This window comes from Sphaerodactylus townsendi, linkage group LG05 (genome assembly GCF_021028975.2).
Source record: "Sphaerodactylus townsendi isolate TG3544 linkage group LG05, MPM_Stown_v2.3, whole genome shotgun sequence".
In the NCBI taxonomy this organism is placed as follows: domain Eukaryota; kingdom Metazoa; phylum Chordata; class Lepidosauria; order Squamata; family Sphaerodactylidae; genus Sphaerodactylus; species Sphaerodactylus townsendi.
Window position 1 is genome coordinate 129,832,775 of NC_059429.1, and position 12,591 is coordinate 129,845,365.

Below are 12,591 nucleotides of genomic sequence, written 5' to 3' on the forward strand. Positions count from 1 at the left end.
CTCCTCAGCAGTAGCTGCAGAACTCGAAGCAGTCTAGGCAGGAGGTGCACATCGCCGTGCGTGGCAGCCTGCGCGCTGCGCGCTTCGTTATTCCTTTCCGGGTCCAAGGATCATGAAGCTGCGTCCTTGCCACAGCCCTGCCCATCAATGCCCCAGCCCCAGAATGCCCGGCCACACCCCCATCATGCCCCACCCAGCCCCACTGGCACTACGTCACTGTTTGAATCCCACCACCATGGGAACCTGTTACTAAAATTTTTGGATCCCACCACTGGTTGGCCCCTCTGTGGACTGACTAACAGGTTTTATAGAAAAAGGAGGAGGAGGAGTTTGGATTTATACCCCACCTTCCTCTCCTGTAAGGCGACTCAAGGTGGATTTCAAGTTCCTTTTCCTTCCTCTCCCTACAACAGCCACCTTGTGAGGTAGGTGGGGCTGAGAGAGTTCTGAGAGAACTGTAACTAGCCCAAGGTCACCCAGCAGGAATGGAGGAGTGTGGAAACACATCTGGTTCGTCAGGTAAGCCTCCGCCACTCAGGTGGAGCAGTGGGGAATCAAACCCGGTTATCCAGATTAGAATCCACCTGCTCTTAGTGGGGTATGACCACTACGCCACGCTGGCTCTCTATTCAGCAGGGGTCTTCCCATACGAGAAGAGGGAAGGGTTCAGAAGATACCTTTGGCATTTGATGATCAAATGTGTTCTCATCCTCCATATCATCAGTGAGTGAGAGTGTCTCTCTGTGTTAAATACCACACAATTGCTTCCAACTTCTGATGACCCTATAAATCAATGTCCTCCAAAATGTCCTCCCGTTGACAGCCTTGATCCAGTCTGGCAATCTGAGGGTTGCGGTTTCCTTGATTGAGTCAATCCATCTTCTGTCGTGTCTTCTCCTCCTGCTGCTGCCTTCAACTTTTCAGTCCAATTTATGTCCAACCCCACCTTCCAAAATACACTACAAGGTACAAGGTGGCCTTTATTGGCATACATCAAAACATACTATTATTAACAGCCTTCAGTCTGGGAGACTTGGGGGCAACAGCAGCAGAAGGCCATTGCTTTCACCTCCTGCAGGTGAGCTCCCAAAGGCACCTGGTGGGCCACTGCAAGTAGCAGAGTGCTGGACTAGATGGACTCTGGTCTGATCCAGCAGGATCAGAGGTGGGATCCAGTAGGTTCTCACCAGTTCCCGAGAGTGGGTTACTAATTATTTGTGTGTGCCGAGAGGGGGTTACTAATTGGGTCCGCTTTTCCATCTCCCCACCCTCGCCTCCCCGAGAGGCACACTGCCTTTGAACGTGAAGGTTCCGTATAGCAATTGCGACTGATAATGTAACTCCCTGAACTGGGTTAATCCCTTTCAGGTACTGCAATTCATGGATTCTCAGCCTTTCGTACCTTTCATCTCACCAGTCTCTATCAAAGAACCTGTGTGTTTCACTATTGCTGTGTTCAGATTTGTGAGCTGGGGCATTTTCTATAATGTGATGATGATTTAGAAATGACCTGGTGCAAAAAATTTTTGGGGGGTTGTGGTGGGGTGGCTGCCCATCAGGGAGGCATCCAACTCAGGTTTTGCCCAGGGCCTGTGGCCTGCCTTAGGTACACCTCTGCCCCCTTTGCTGAGGGGGGGCTGGCGAGGGAACCTGTTACTAAAATTTTTGGTTCCCACCACCGCTCGTTCTTATGTTTTTATGTTCTTATGTTCACTTCCACACAATCAGAATAATGCACTTTCAATCCACTTTCAATGCACTTTGCAGCTGGATTTTACTGTGCAGAATAGCAAAATCCACTTTCAAACCATTGTGAAAGTGGATTGAATGGGCATTATTCTGCATGTGCGGAAGGGGCCGAAGTGCAAAGAGATAAGCTGCAATTTCTCAGAGAGGAGGCGGGACTTCTGTACATGCTCAGTTCTCTCCCTGTTTCTTTTAAAACGGACGTGGCCGAAAAGATGGCGCTGAATGGGTCAGACCAAAGGGATCGTGGAAAAGCATCAAGACACACTGTGCAATCCTCGGCAAAGTGATTCCAGAATAAGCCCTTGGGTTTCCACAGGTTGAGACCAATGCTCCAGGATTGGATTTCAATCTGCAAAACAGTTCTCTTATTTGGTGGGCCAGAACTCTTGTGCCTGGCTCAGTTGCACAAGACAGCAACAGCTGGAACCAGTTGAAATAGTGGAGGGTTTCCTGCTCCGAGCTGGGAAATATATCATATTTGGGGGGTGGTTTTATAGCGCAAGGCTGGGGAAGGAGGGGCTTGAATGGAGGGGGTCTCTGATCTGGTTGTTGGGGAGTTTCCGGGCTGTGTGACGTCGTGGTCTGGTAGCTTGGTTCTAACATGCGTTATGTTAGGAGCAAAAGCTACCCCACCACAGCCACACAGCCCAGGAAACCCACAACAGCCAGTTTATTCCGGCCTTGAAAGCCTTCAACAATACATATAACTAGAGGTGTAGCAAGGGGGGAAAGCGTCCATTGCACTGGTGCGTCCTCTAAGAACATAAGAACATAAGAACAAGCCAGCTGGATCAGACCAGAGTCCATCTAGTCCAGCACTCTGCTACTCGCAGTGGCCCACCAGGTGCCTTTCGGGACTCACATGCCACAGGATGAAAGCGAATGGCCTCATAGGCCAAGCGTCTCCAGAGCACCTAACTGCTAAGGCATTTGGTAATCTCTTGTATCAAAGCAGGATCACATTTGGTAGCCATAAAACGACTTCTCATCCATAAATCTCATCCAAGCCGCTTTTTTTAAAGTTTTTTTATCCAGATTAAGTGTGGCCATCACCACCTCCTGTGGCAGCATAGTCCAAACACTAACCACACGTTATGGAAGAAGTGTTTCCTTTTGAATAATCCTAATAATTCTTCCCCAGCATTTTTCAATGTAGATGCCCCTGGTTCTAGTGCATTAGAGAAAGAGAGAAAATGCCCTCTGTCAACATTTTCTACCCATGCATAATTTTTATAGACTTCAATCATATCCCCCCCATGCAGACGTCTCCTCTCCAAACTAAAAGTCCCCAAATCTGCAGCCTCTCCTCATAGGGAAGTGTGCTCCAGTCCCTTAATCATCCTTGTTGCCCTTCTCTGCACTTTTTTCTTATCTCCTCCAGCAATATCGCTTTTTTTGGAGGATGTGGGCTTACTCCAGAACTTAAACACAGCACTCCAAGTAATGGCCTATTAATTGCTTTATATAGGGGCATGATGACAATCTTTTGCAGTTTTATTATCCAATTCCTTCCTAATGATCCCCAGCATAGAGTTTGCCTTTTTTTCACGAAGCTGCAATATGCATTGAGCTTGAACGCATTCCCATGGAACTATCAACTAAAGAGCTTCCAAATCCCTTTCCTGGTCTGTGACTGATAGCACTGACCCCAGCTTGTTTGTGACCCTCTGCATATAACCCTCTGCCCCCGGCCCACCCCAGAACACCCCATCCCACCACGCCACGCCCCCGGAATGGCCTCACCACCTCTCAACAGGTGTGCCGTGCCCCGCCTCACCCCAGAACACCCCATCCCACCATGCCACGCTCGGGCAACGCCTCACCATACCCTCCCCAACAGGTTAGCGTTAGATTGCTCCCCTGTCCTCCTTTGCAGGTACTTCTCTGCATATAACCCTATCCCCCCCGTACCAAACATTTCTCCTCGCCATAGAAAAACCAGCATGTTGTGGAGCAGACTTTTCAGCCTTGCCTTCTGCCCAATGTGCTAGATTTCTCTGTATTTCTATCTTTTTCTTTTCCTGAGGGGAGTTCTCAGCTTCAGTCTCAAGTGGCACAGCACAGATAAAGATTTATTGCCTCTTCGAGAAGCAGGCCAGAGACGCAAGGCTGCGTTTCCGCCCAGGCAGGGTGCCGTTCTGCCCGGAGGACATCCACCGAGTGACCCCATCAGAAGGGCCGTTTTTCTTTGCTCCTTTAAAAATTGTCTTCCGATTGAGGCTGCCTGCCGAACTCATGCATATTTATGGGCTCCCTCTTCTGTCCCCCGCTTTCTCCTTCGCCGGCAGAAACCGCTAGCTCAGCAACAAGACACTTTGTAGAGTTTGCCTCTTGTGTGACACTGAGCTAATATTTGCCGTTTCTGCTTGGTGGCTTCCAAACCAACTTAAAAAAAATAATAATACAGAATTTTTAAACAGTCCCAGCAGACTTCTCTGAGAGACTTCCAGAGGGAGGGGGAGCTTAATCCCTAGTTAACAGATTTCCTCTCTCCAAACTGCTTTGGGCAGTCTTCCTGGGAAGGGAAGAAATTCCACGGCTCCACCAGCATCTGATATTTGAGTGACAATCACTGAAAACCAATGAAAAGGAGAATGGGTGTCCTATAATATTTAGGAAGGATGGCCGCATCTCCCCATGTTTTCGCACTCCTTACAATCCTGCTGGGTGACTTTGGGCCAGTCACAGTTCTCTCAGAACTCCCTCAGCCCACCTACCTCACAAGGCGTCTGTTGTGGGGAGAGGAAGGGAAAGGAGCTTGTAAGCCACCTTGAGTATCCTTGCAGGAGAGAAAGGTGGGATATAAATCCAAACTCCTCCTCCTTTAGCAGTGGCGTAGGAGGTTAAGAGCTCATGTATCTAATCTGGAGGAACCAGGTTTGATTCCCAGCTCTGCCATCTGAGCTGTGGAGGATTATCTGGGGAATTCAGATTAGCCTGTGCACTCCCTCACACGCCAGCTGGGTGACCTTGGGCTAGTCACAGCTTCTTGGACCTCTCTCAGCCCCACCTATCTCACAGGGTGTTTGTTGTGAGGGGGGAAGGGCAAGGGGATTTCAAACTGCTTTTTTGAGTCTCCTGCAGGAGTATGTGATATAAATCCAAGCTCTTCTTCTTCTCATGGGAGGCCCTCTATTGGTAACTTTTTGGTGGTCTCCAATCTCAAGGACATTCAGCTAAATTCAACCTGAACCAGGAACTTTTCAGACTTGGACCTGGCCTGGTAGGAGTCAAGGGCTGGTGGGATTTTTATCTATTCCACAGAAGTTTAGTAGGAATTGTTACGGGCACTGCTGTCTGTTGTTTATTAACTGCTGCATTTTAACTTAAATTATTTATAGTTTATTCTGTACCTGTTATTTTAATGTTGTTCACTTCAGAGTCTCTTCGAGGGTTGTAGCGTCTATAAGACCAAAAAATAAATAAAAATAAAATAAAAACCTGCAAGACAGAAATGTTCTGTTGTGTCTTTGGTTGAGGCAGGTATGGGTCCAATAAATGCTGCTGGCCGGCCAAATTTCCAACCTTCCTTCCTCATTCAAACACTTAGGACTGAATGTATAATATGGGACAGAGTTGAAAACCAGAAATTAGACTTTAGGCTACCTGAGAGTCCTTTGGATATTTCTTTTAGTTGCCCCCTTTATGAATTGTTGAATTGTTCCATTTTCAACTTTTTAATTATATGTCAATTTTTGGGGGGTAATTGTCTTTTATGATTGACGTCTTGGGAAACGCATTGTGAGTCTCAGGCTGGGGAGGGCAGGATATTAAATCCCATAAATTAATTAATTAATTAATTAATTAATTAATTAATTAATTAATTAATTAATTAATTTTAATTAATTAATTAATTAATTAATTAATTAATTAATAAAATATAGGAATGACTGTGGATTTAGGCCAGACCTGGGCATTATACGGCCCGCGGGCCACATCCGGCCCGCCGGATGACCCTGACTGGCCCCCCTGCCTTGCTGGGGAGCGGGGCACCTTTGAAAGCCCCGCAGAGTATTTGCTGTCTTTGGCTGGCGGCTTCAGCGGGCTTCTTCAAAAAAGCCTCGGCCTCTGCCTTTTGGCCCGGCCCTCCACAATATTTTCTGTTTCTTATGCGGCCCCATGGAAAAAATAATTGCCCACCCCTGATTTAGGAAGATGGTGGAAGGGAGTACAAGAAGAGAAGAGCCAGCTCTGGATCTTGTGACTATTTCTTACACACCCAGAGTAATGCCAGTCATCATTATGGGGTCAGGAAGGAATTTTCCTCCAGCCTGGATTAGCCAAAGATCCTGGAGTTGTTGGGGTTTTTTTGCCTTCCTCTGGGCATACAGCAGAGATCATAGGGTAGGTGTGAATTTCCTGCATTGTGCAGGGGGTTAGACTTGATGACCTTTGGTATACCTTCCAGCTCTTATGTTTCTACCAATCTGTCGGAGCACTGACTGTCCCAAGGTCACCCAGCAGGCTTCATGTGTAGTAGTGGGGAATCAAACCCAGGTTCTCTGGATTAGAGTCCACTGCTCTTAACCACTACACCACGCTGCCTGTCATGGCAGAGTGGGGATTTGACTTCCTGGATCCTCATCTGACACTCTAGTTGCCACACCATGCTGGCTCTTATTGACTTCTTTCATATTGGGGTGCTGTGTGGTTTCCGGGCTGTATGGCCGTGTTCTAGCAGCATTCTCTCCTGACGTTTCGCCTGCATCTGTGGCTGGCATCCTCTGAAGATGCCAGCCACAGATGCAGGCGAAACGTCAGGAGAGAATGCTGCTAGAACACGGCCATACAGCCCGGAAACCACACAGCACTCCAGAGATTCTGGCCGTGAAAGTTTTTGACAATACATTCTTTCATATTGTTTCATATTTGAAAAGAAACTGTCGGGGTGGTTAGCCTTGGGAACATTTCCAGTTTGAATCCAGATTTTTTTAAAACAACAACAACAACAGTGTGTGTGGAATCCTTGGTCTCAATGCGATACGGTTTATTGGTCGTGGTGGGTTTTCCGGGCTGCGTGGCCGTGGTCTGGTAGATCTTGTTCCTAACGTTTCGCCTGCATCCGTGGCTGGCATCTTCAGAGGTGTATCGCAGAGAGAAGTCAGTTTCACACTGTGTCTAGTGAGAAGGGAAAGTTTAGAAGAAGAAGAAGAAGAAGAAGAAGAAGAAGAGGAAGAAGAAGAAGAGGAAGAAGAAGAAGAAGAAGAAGAAGAAGAAGAAGAAGAAGAAGAAGAAGAAGAAGAAGAAGAAGAAGAAGAAGAAGAAGAAGAAGAAGAAGAAGAAGAAGAGAGAAGAAGAAGAGTTTTGGTTATATCCATCCCCCTTTCTCTCCTGCAGGGGAGACTCAAGGAGACTTACATAACTTTGCCCTTCCCCCCCTCACAACAAACAGCCCTGGCTGAGGCTAGGGTGGGAATGAGAGAACTCTGAAAAGCTGTGTGATTGTAGCCCAAGGTCACCCAGCTGGTGTGTGTGGGAGTGCCCAGGCTAATCTGAATTCCCCAGAGAAGCCTCCACAGCTCAGGCGGCAGAGCTGGGAATCAAACCCGGTTCCTCCAGATTAGATACATGAGCTCTTAACCTCCTACACCACTGCTGCTCCTCAAGTGGGGTATATTGTCCATGTCCCCGGGTGGGGAACCAATCAGTAAGTGTTTGAGTGAAACTTGCTATGCAAAGGTGTGGTTGAGTGCATTGTATTGCAGGTGGGGTTATCAGTCCAATTTTAAAGTACTGGTAGACAAGCTTTTCTACTGTATATATTCGCGTATAAGTCTACTCTTTCAGCACATTTTTTCTGCTGAAAAAGCCCCCCTCGATTTATACTCTGGCAGTGAGTGAGGTCCTAATTTTAATTCTTGTGTGGCATTCCCCTCTCCGCTCTCGGGCTCTTTCCTGCTCTTCTTCTCTGCCTCCCCCCTTCAGCCGCTTTCTCTGCCTGCAATGCGCCAGCAACCTTCTTGGCGTGACGGCGATCCCAACTGGCTCGGAGGGTGACAGCCAGCCGGACCTGGGTGAGCTGGACAGCAAACTGTGGGACAGAGAGGTCGGTGGCAGAAGACCTTGGAATTGGTAAAGATGGGGGGGTCAGTGCGCAGAGACCCCTATATAGCACCCGACCGTGATCTATTTTTTATTTTTTGAAATTTACCAGTAGCTGCTGCATTTCCCACCCTAGACGTATACTCGAGTCAATAAGTTTTCCCAGTTTTTTTGTGGTAAAATTAGGAGCCTCCGTTAGGAATAAGATCTACCAGACCACGGCCGCACAGCCCGGAAAACCCACCCCAACCAGTTGAATCTGGCTGTGAGAGCAACAATACAGTTTATCTTCCTCTGTGCTTATTCATGCTTTCTTTCTTTCTTGACCCTCGCTGGCACGTGCCTTCAAGGACTTCTAATCATACTTCCACCCAGTTGATTTAAAGCTTTTTACTTAATTGCCTTCTCCCAAGCGAATGTGGTGGTCGCAGCCTTCAGTGCGCATTTCTCAATTGGGAGTGATGCCCGGGTTCAAGGGTCCCTTCTAATTAGTTGCTAATGACTCTAATCTTATCAGCTAATGGAAAAAGGATTGGGCGCAGATTGGAGGCTTCCAGCCCCGAACGAGATGGGAGTCGTTGTTAAAGCGCGGCTTTGAGCCAAAGGTTGCAGAGGTGAGAAACGGGGAGCACAAAATGAAATGCTCTTTACTTTGTCCAGAGAACACGAGGAGACCTTGAAGCGCTGGCGTTAAGCTCAGCACTGGTTGTAATGTAGCAAGAGTTCACAAGGCAGAATTGTGGTTTGCCCAGAGGGTTACCAGCATCCAGGTGAAACCTGGGCCCCTTCCACACGTGCAGAATAACGTACCTTTCAACCAGTTTCACAATGGTTTGGCGAAAGTGGATTTTGCTACTCCAAGCTATTGCAAAATCCAGCTGCAAAGCACTGGAAAGTGGATTGGAGTTTATTATTCTGCACATGTCGCGAAGGGCCTGCCTGAGATTTCATTACGACAACTACACCTCCAGACAACGGAAGATCAGTTTGCAGGGTGCAGTTTATGGCATTATTATAACCCACTGAGCACCTTCCTTATGAGGAGAGGCTGCAGCGCTTGGGACTCCTTTAGTTTGGAGAGGAGATGGCTGAGGGGATATGATTGAAGTCTATAAAATTATGCATGGGGGGTAGAAAATGCTGGCAGAAGACATTTTTCTTTCTCACAATACTTTGTAGAACCAGGGAATTCACTGAAAAATGCTGGGGGAAGAATTAGGATCAATAAAAGGGAAAACACTTCTTCACACAACGTGTGACGGGTGTTTAAATATGCTGCCACAGGGAGGTGGTGGATGGCCACCAACCTGGATAGCTTTTAAAAGGGCTTGGACAGATTGATGGAGGAGAAGTCAATTTATGGCTACCAATCTTGATCCTCCTTGATCTCAGATTGCAAATGCCTTAGCAGACCAGGTGCTCAGGAGCAGCAGCAGCAGCAGAAGGCCATTGCTTTCACCTCCTGCAGGTGAGCTCCCAAAGCAGGCACCTGTTGTTGGAGCCACTCGAGTAGCAGAGTGCTGGACTAGATGGACTCTGGTCTGATCCAGCAGGCTAGTTCTTATGTTCTTATGTTCCTACAGTGGTGGGCAACAAGAGTTTAGGAGAATCCCGTGTTAGTGGTAAACTACTCCCCACAGCCTTAGGGGCAAGAGGACCCTGCCATGTTTCATTTGGAGTCACTGTTAGAGGCTGGGATCACTCCAAGAGTTTCGGAGACTGTGCTGATTCCAGTGCTGGGGTCACTCTTAGAGCTTTGGGAACTGGGGTGCTGTGTGGTTTCCGGGCTGTTTGGCTGCGTTCTAGAAGCATTGTCTCCTGACGTTCCTCTTGCATCTGTGGCTGGCATCTTCAGAGCTTTGGGGACTGTTTGTGCTGATTCCAGCTTGTACTAGACTGCCTTTTATCTCCCTTTGTAATGGTTTCTGCAGCCGGGAGCAGCAGGCTAGGTTTTGGATGTCTCTTTCTCACTGTCAACGGAATGTGAGTGAGTGTGTCTTCCCACCCAAAGGTAGCATAGAAGGGGTATGGAAATGACAGGGCCACTCTGGGGGATGTTATGCGTTGCCTGTTTTGTTGTATTCAGTTCTGACAATAAAAGGCCATCAGCTTTTCTATGCTTGTAGTCAACAAATAAGAATTCTGCTTTTAAAGTACTGATTTGTTTATTTAAAGTGCTGAGTCATTTAAAGTGCTGATTTGTTTATTAAAGTGCTGAGTCATTTAAAGTGCTGATTTGTTTATTAAAGTGCTGAGTCATTTAAAGTGCTGATTTGTTTATTAAAGTGCTGTCATTTAAAGTGCTGATTTGTTTATTTAAAGTGCTGAGTCATTTAAAGTGCTGATTCAGTTTTATTGTGCCGATCTAATACCGTGATCCATGCAACGGTCACCTCCAGGCTAGACTATTGTAACTCGCTCTACGCAGGCCTTCCCTTGCGCTTGATCCGGAAATTGAAACTGGTCCAACATGCGGCAGCCCGTTTGCTCACAGGTGGCGCCTTTTGTGAACATATCTCCCCTGTGCTGCGCTGCCTGCATTGGTTACCAGTTGAATTCTGGATCATCTTCAAGGTATGGGTACTGACCTTTAAGGCCTTACGTGGCCTGGGACCCTCGTACCTGAGAGACCGCATTACCCCATATGTCCAGGCCGACCCCTCTGCGTTCAGCAGAGGCCAATTTACTGGAGATCCCTGGCCCCTCAATGATGCGGCTGGCCTCCACACGTGCCAGGGCCTTTACGGCTCTGGCACCGGCCTGGTGGAACACCTTACCACCAGCTGTCCGGGCCCTGCAGGACCTCAGAGAGTTCCGCAGGGCCTCTAAGACCGAATTGTTCCACCGGGCCTTCTCGGAGTGTCCAGCCGCTGAGTGCCCTGCCCCCCCCCCCCCGCTCTAGGGTCTCCCACCATCATCGACCCACATTTTTTCCGTTGGGAGGGCATATGAGTTTTGTGGGATATTGTTTTAGACTGTAACTGCTTTTAATTTATATGTATGTTTTAATATATTATATTGATTTCATCACCTGGAAATTCCTTCGGGATAGAGGCTGCATATTAAATCAAATAATAAATACATAAATACATAAATAAATACATACTTACATACATACATACATACATACATACATACATACATACATACATACATACATACATACATACATACATAAATAAATAAATAAATACATAAAAAAGTGCTGAGTCATTTGTTTATTTAAAGTGCTGTCATTTAAAGTGCTGATTTGTTTATTAAAGTGCTGAGTCATTTAAAGTGCTGATTTGTTTATTTAAAGTGCTGAGTCATTTAAAGTGCTGATTTGTTTATTAAAGTGCTGAGTCATTTAAAGTGCTGATTTGTTTATTAAAGTACTAATCCATACTCTTCTGCTCCTGCCTCTTGGAAACCATTCGTCGTTGTTATCAGCACCTCTGAAGATGCCAGCCAGAGATACGGCCAAACATTAGGCACAAAAACTACAAGACCACAGCCACTCTGCTCAGAAAACCCACAACACCCAGTTGATTCCAGCTGTGAAAGCCTTCGACAATGATTGCCCATTCATTCCAACAAGGAGACACAGCTGGTCAGTTATTCCCTGAACTGGCCACCATACAATGCGGAATGGAGAAAGGCAAATCTTCCATTTGGACAAACAAGGCGTAGTCCAGCCTTTGAAAGAATGAGCCATTTTGGGAAAAAGATGCAACAGCAGGATCACTGTAAAATAAGATACTCGCTGAAAATAGATAATACCTTTAGACCTTTAAAGATTTTTGTTCTGTGAAAGGTTCTAAATTTGAAGGTGGTTATCGCAATTGCCAGTAATTCATTCTCCTAAAGTGGTTTTGAAAAGACCATAACAAATGTAGCCGGAATGTAAGACATCAGTCTAAGGCAGTACAATATATAAACCAACATTCTTCATTCATACTCTGGCTGTGCTAAATATTCCCTTTCTTTCCAATCGCCTTTTCCTTCCTGCTCTCTGCGCTTGAAACATCAGGGTGTTTTCACAAACGTCCTTCCCGGTTCTTCACGTAACAAACAGGACACAAGAGGCCGCGATTACTTAGAAATCCTTTATTTCAAGTCGGATCATGAAGCTTCATCTATTATTTCTCTTAAGCCAGAGAGATTTGGCCCCGCATCACAGGGAATAAGCCACTGTTGGGATTTCTACTTCCCTCTGTTCCAAAGATTCTCCTTTCCATCTAGATCTGAGTCCAGTAGCACTTGAGAGACCAACCAGATGTTTGAGGGATGAACTTTCGAGAGCTCCCTTCATCAGATACAAGTAGGGGGTATTTCCTGGAGCCTTCTATTTCAGTCAGAATATGTGAGAGAGATGTCTTTACGCAAAGAACGTATTGGGGAAGAAAAGAGATACAATGGGAAAACTTTGTATTGTCAAAGAGGTTTTCACGTCGAATTTAAAGGTGTTGTGTGGAATGGCTGTATAAAATGTTCTGGTAGTAGTATTTTCTCCTGAAGTGTTTGCCTGCATCTGTGGATGGCAGTCACAGATGCAAGCTTAAAATGTCAGGAGAAAAATGCTGTCGCGAACATGGGCCATACAGCTCGAAACCACACAACACCCCCAATGGAAAACTTAATCCGCAATATCTAAGTATTTATCTCCTGCTCCAACCAAGCAAATTATATTTTCATTGTACCTTTGCATCCTGATTTTTTTCTTGGCAACAACTCTCCCATCTTCTGACTGGCATATAAGGGCTCGGGGATATCCATTCCTATTTGCATCTGATGAAGTATGCTTTGATTCTTGAAAGC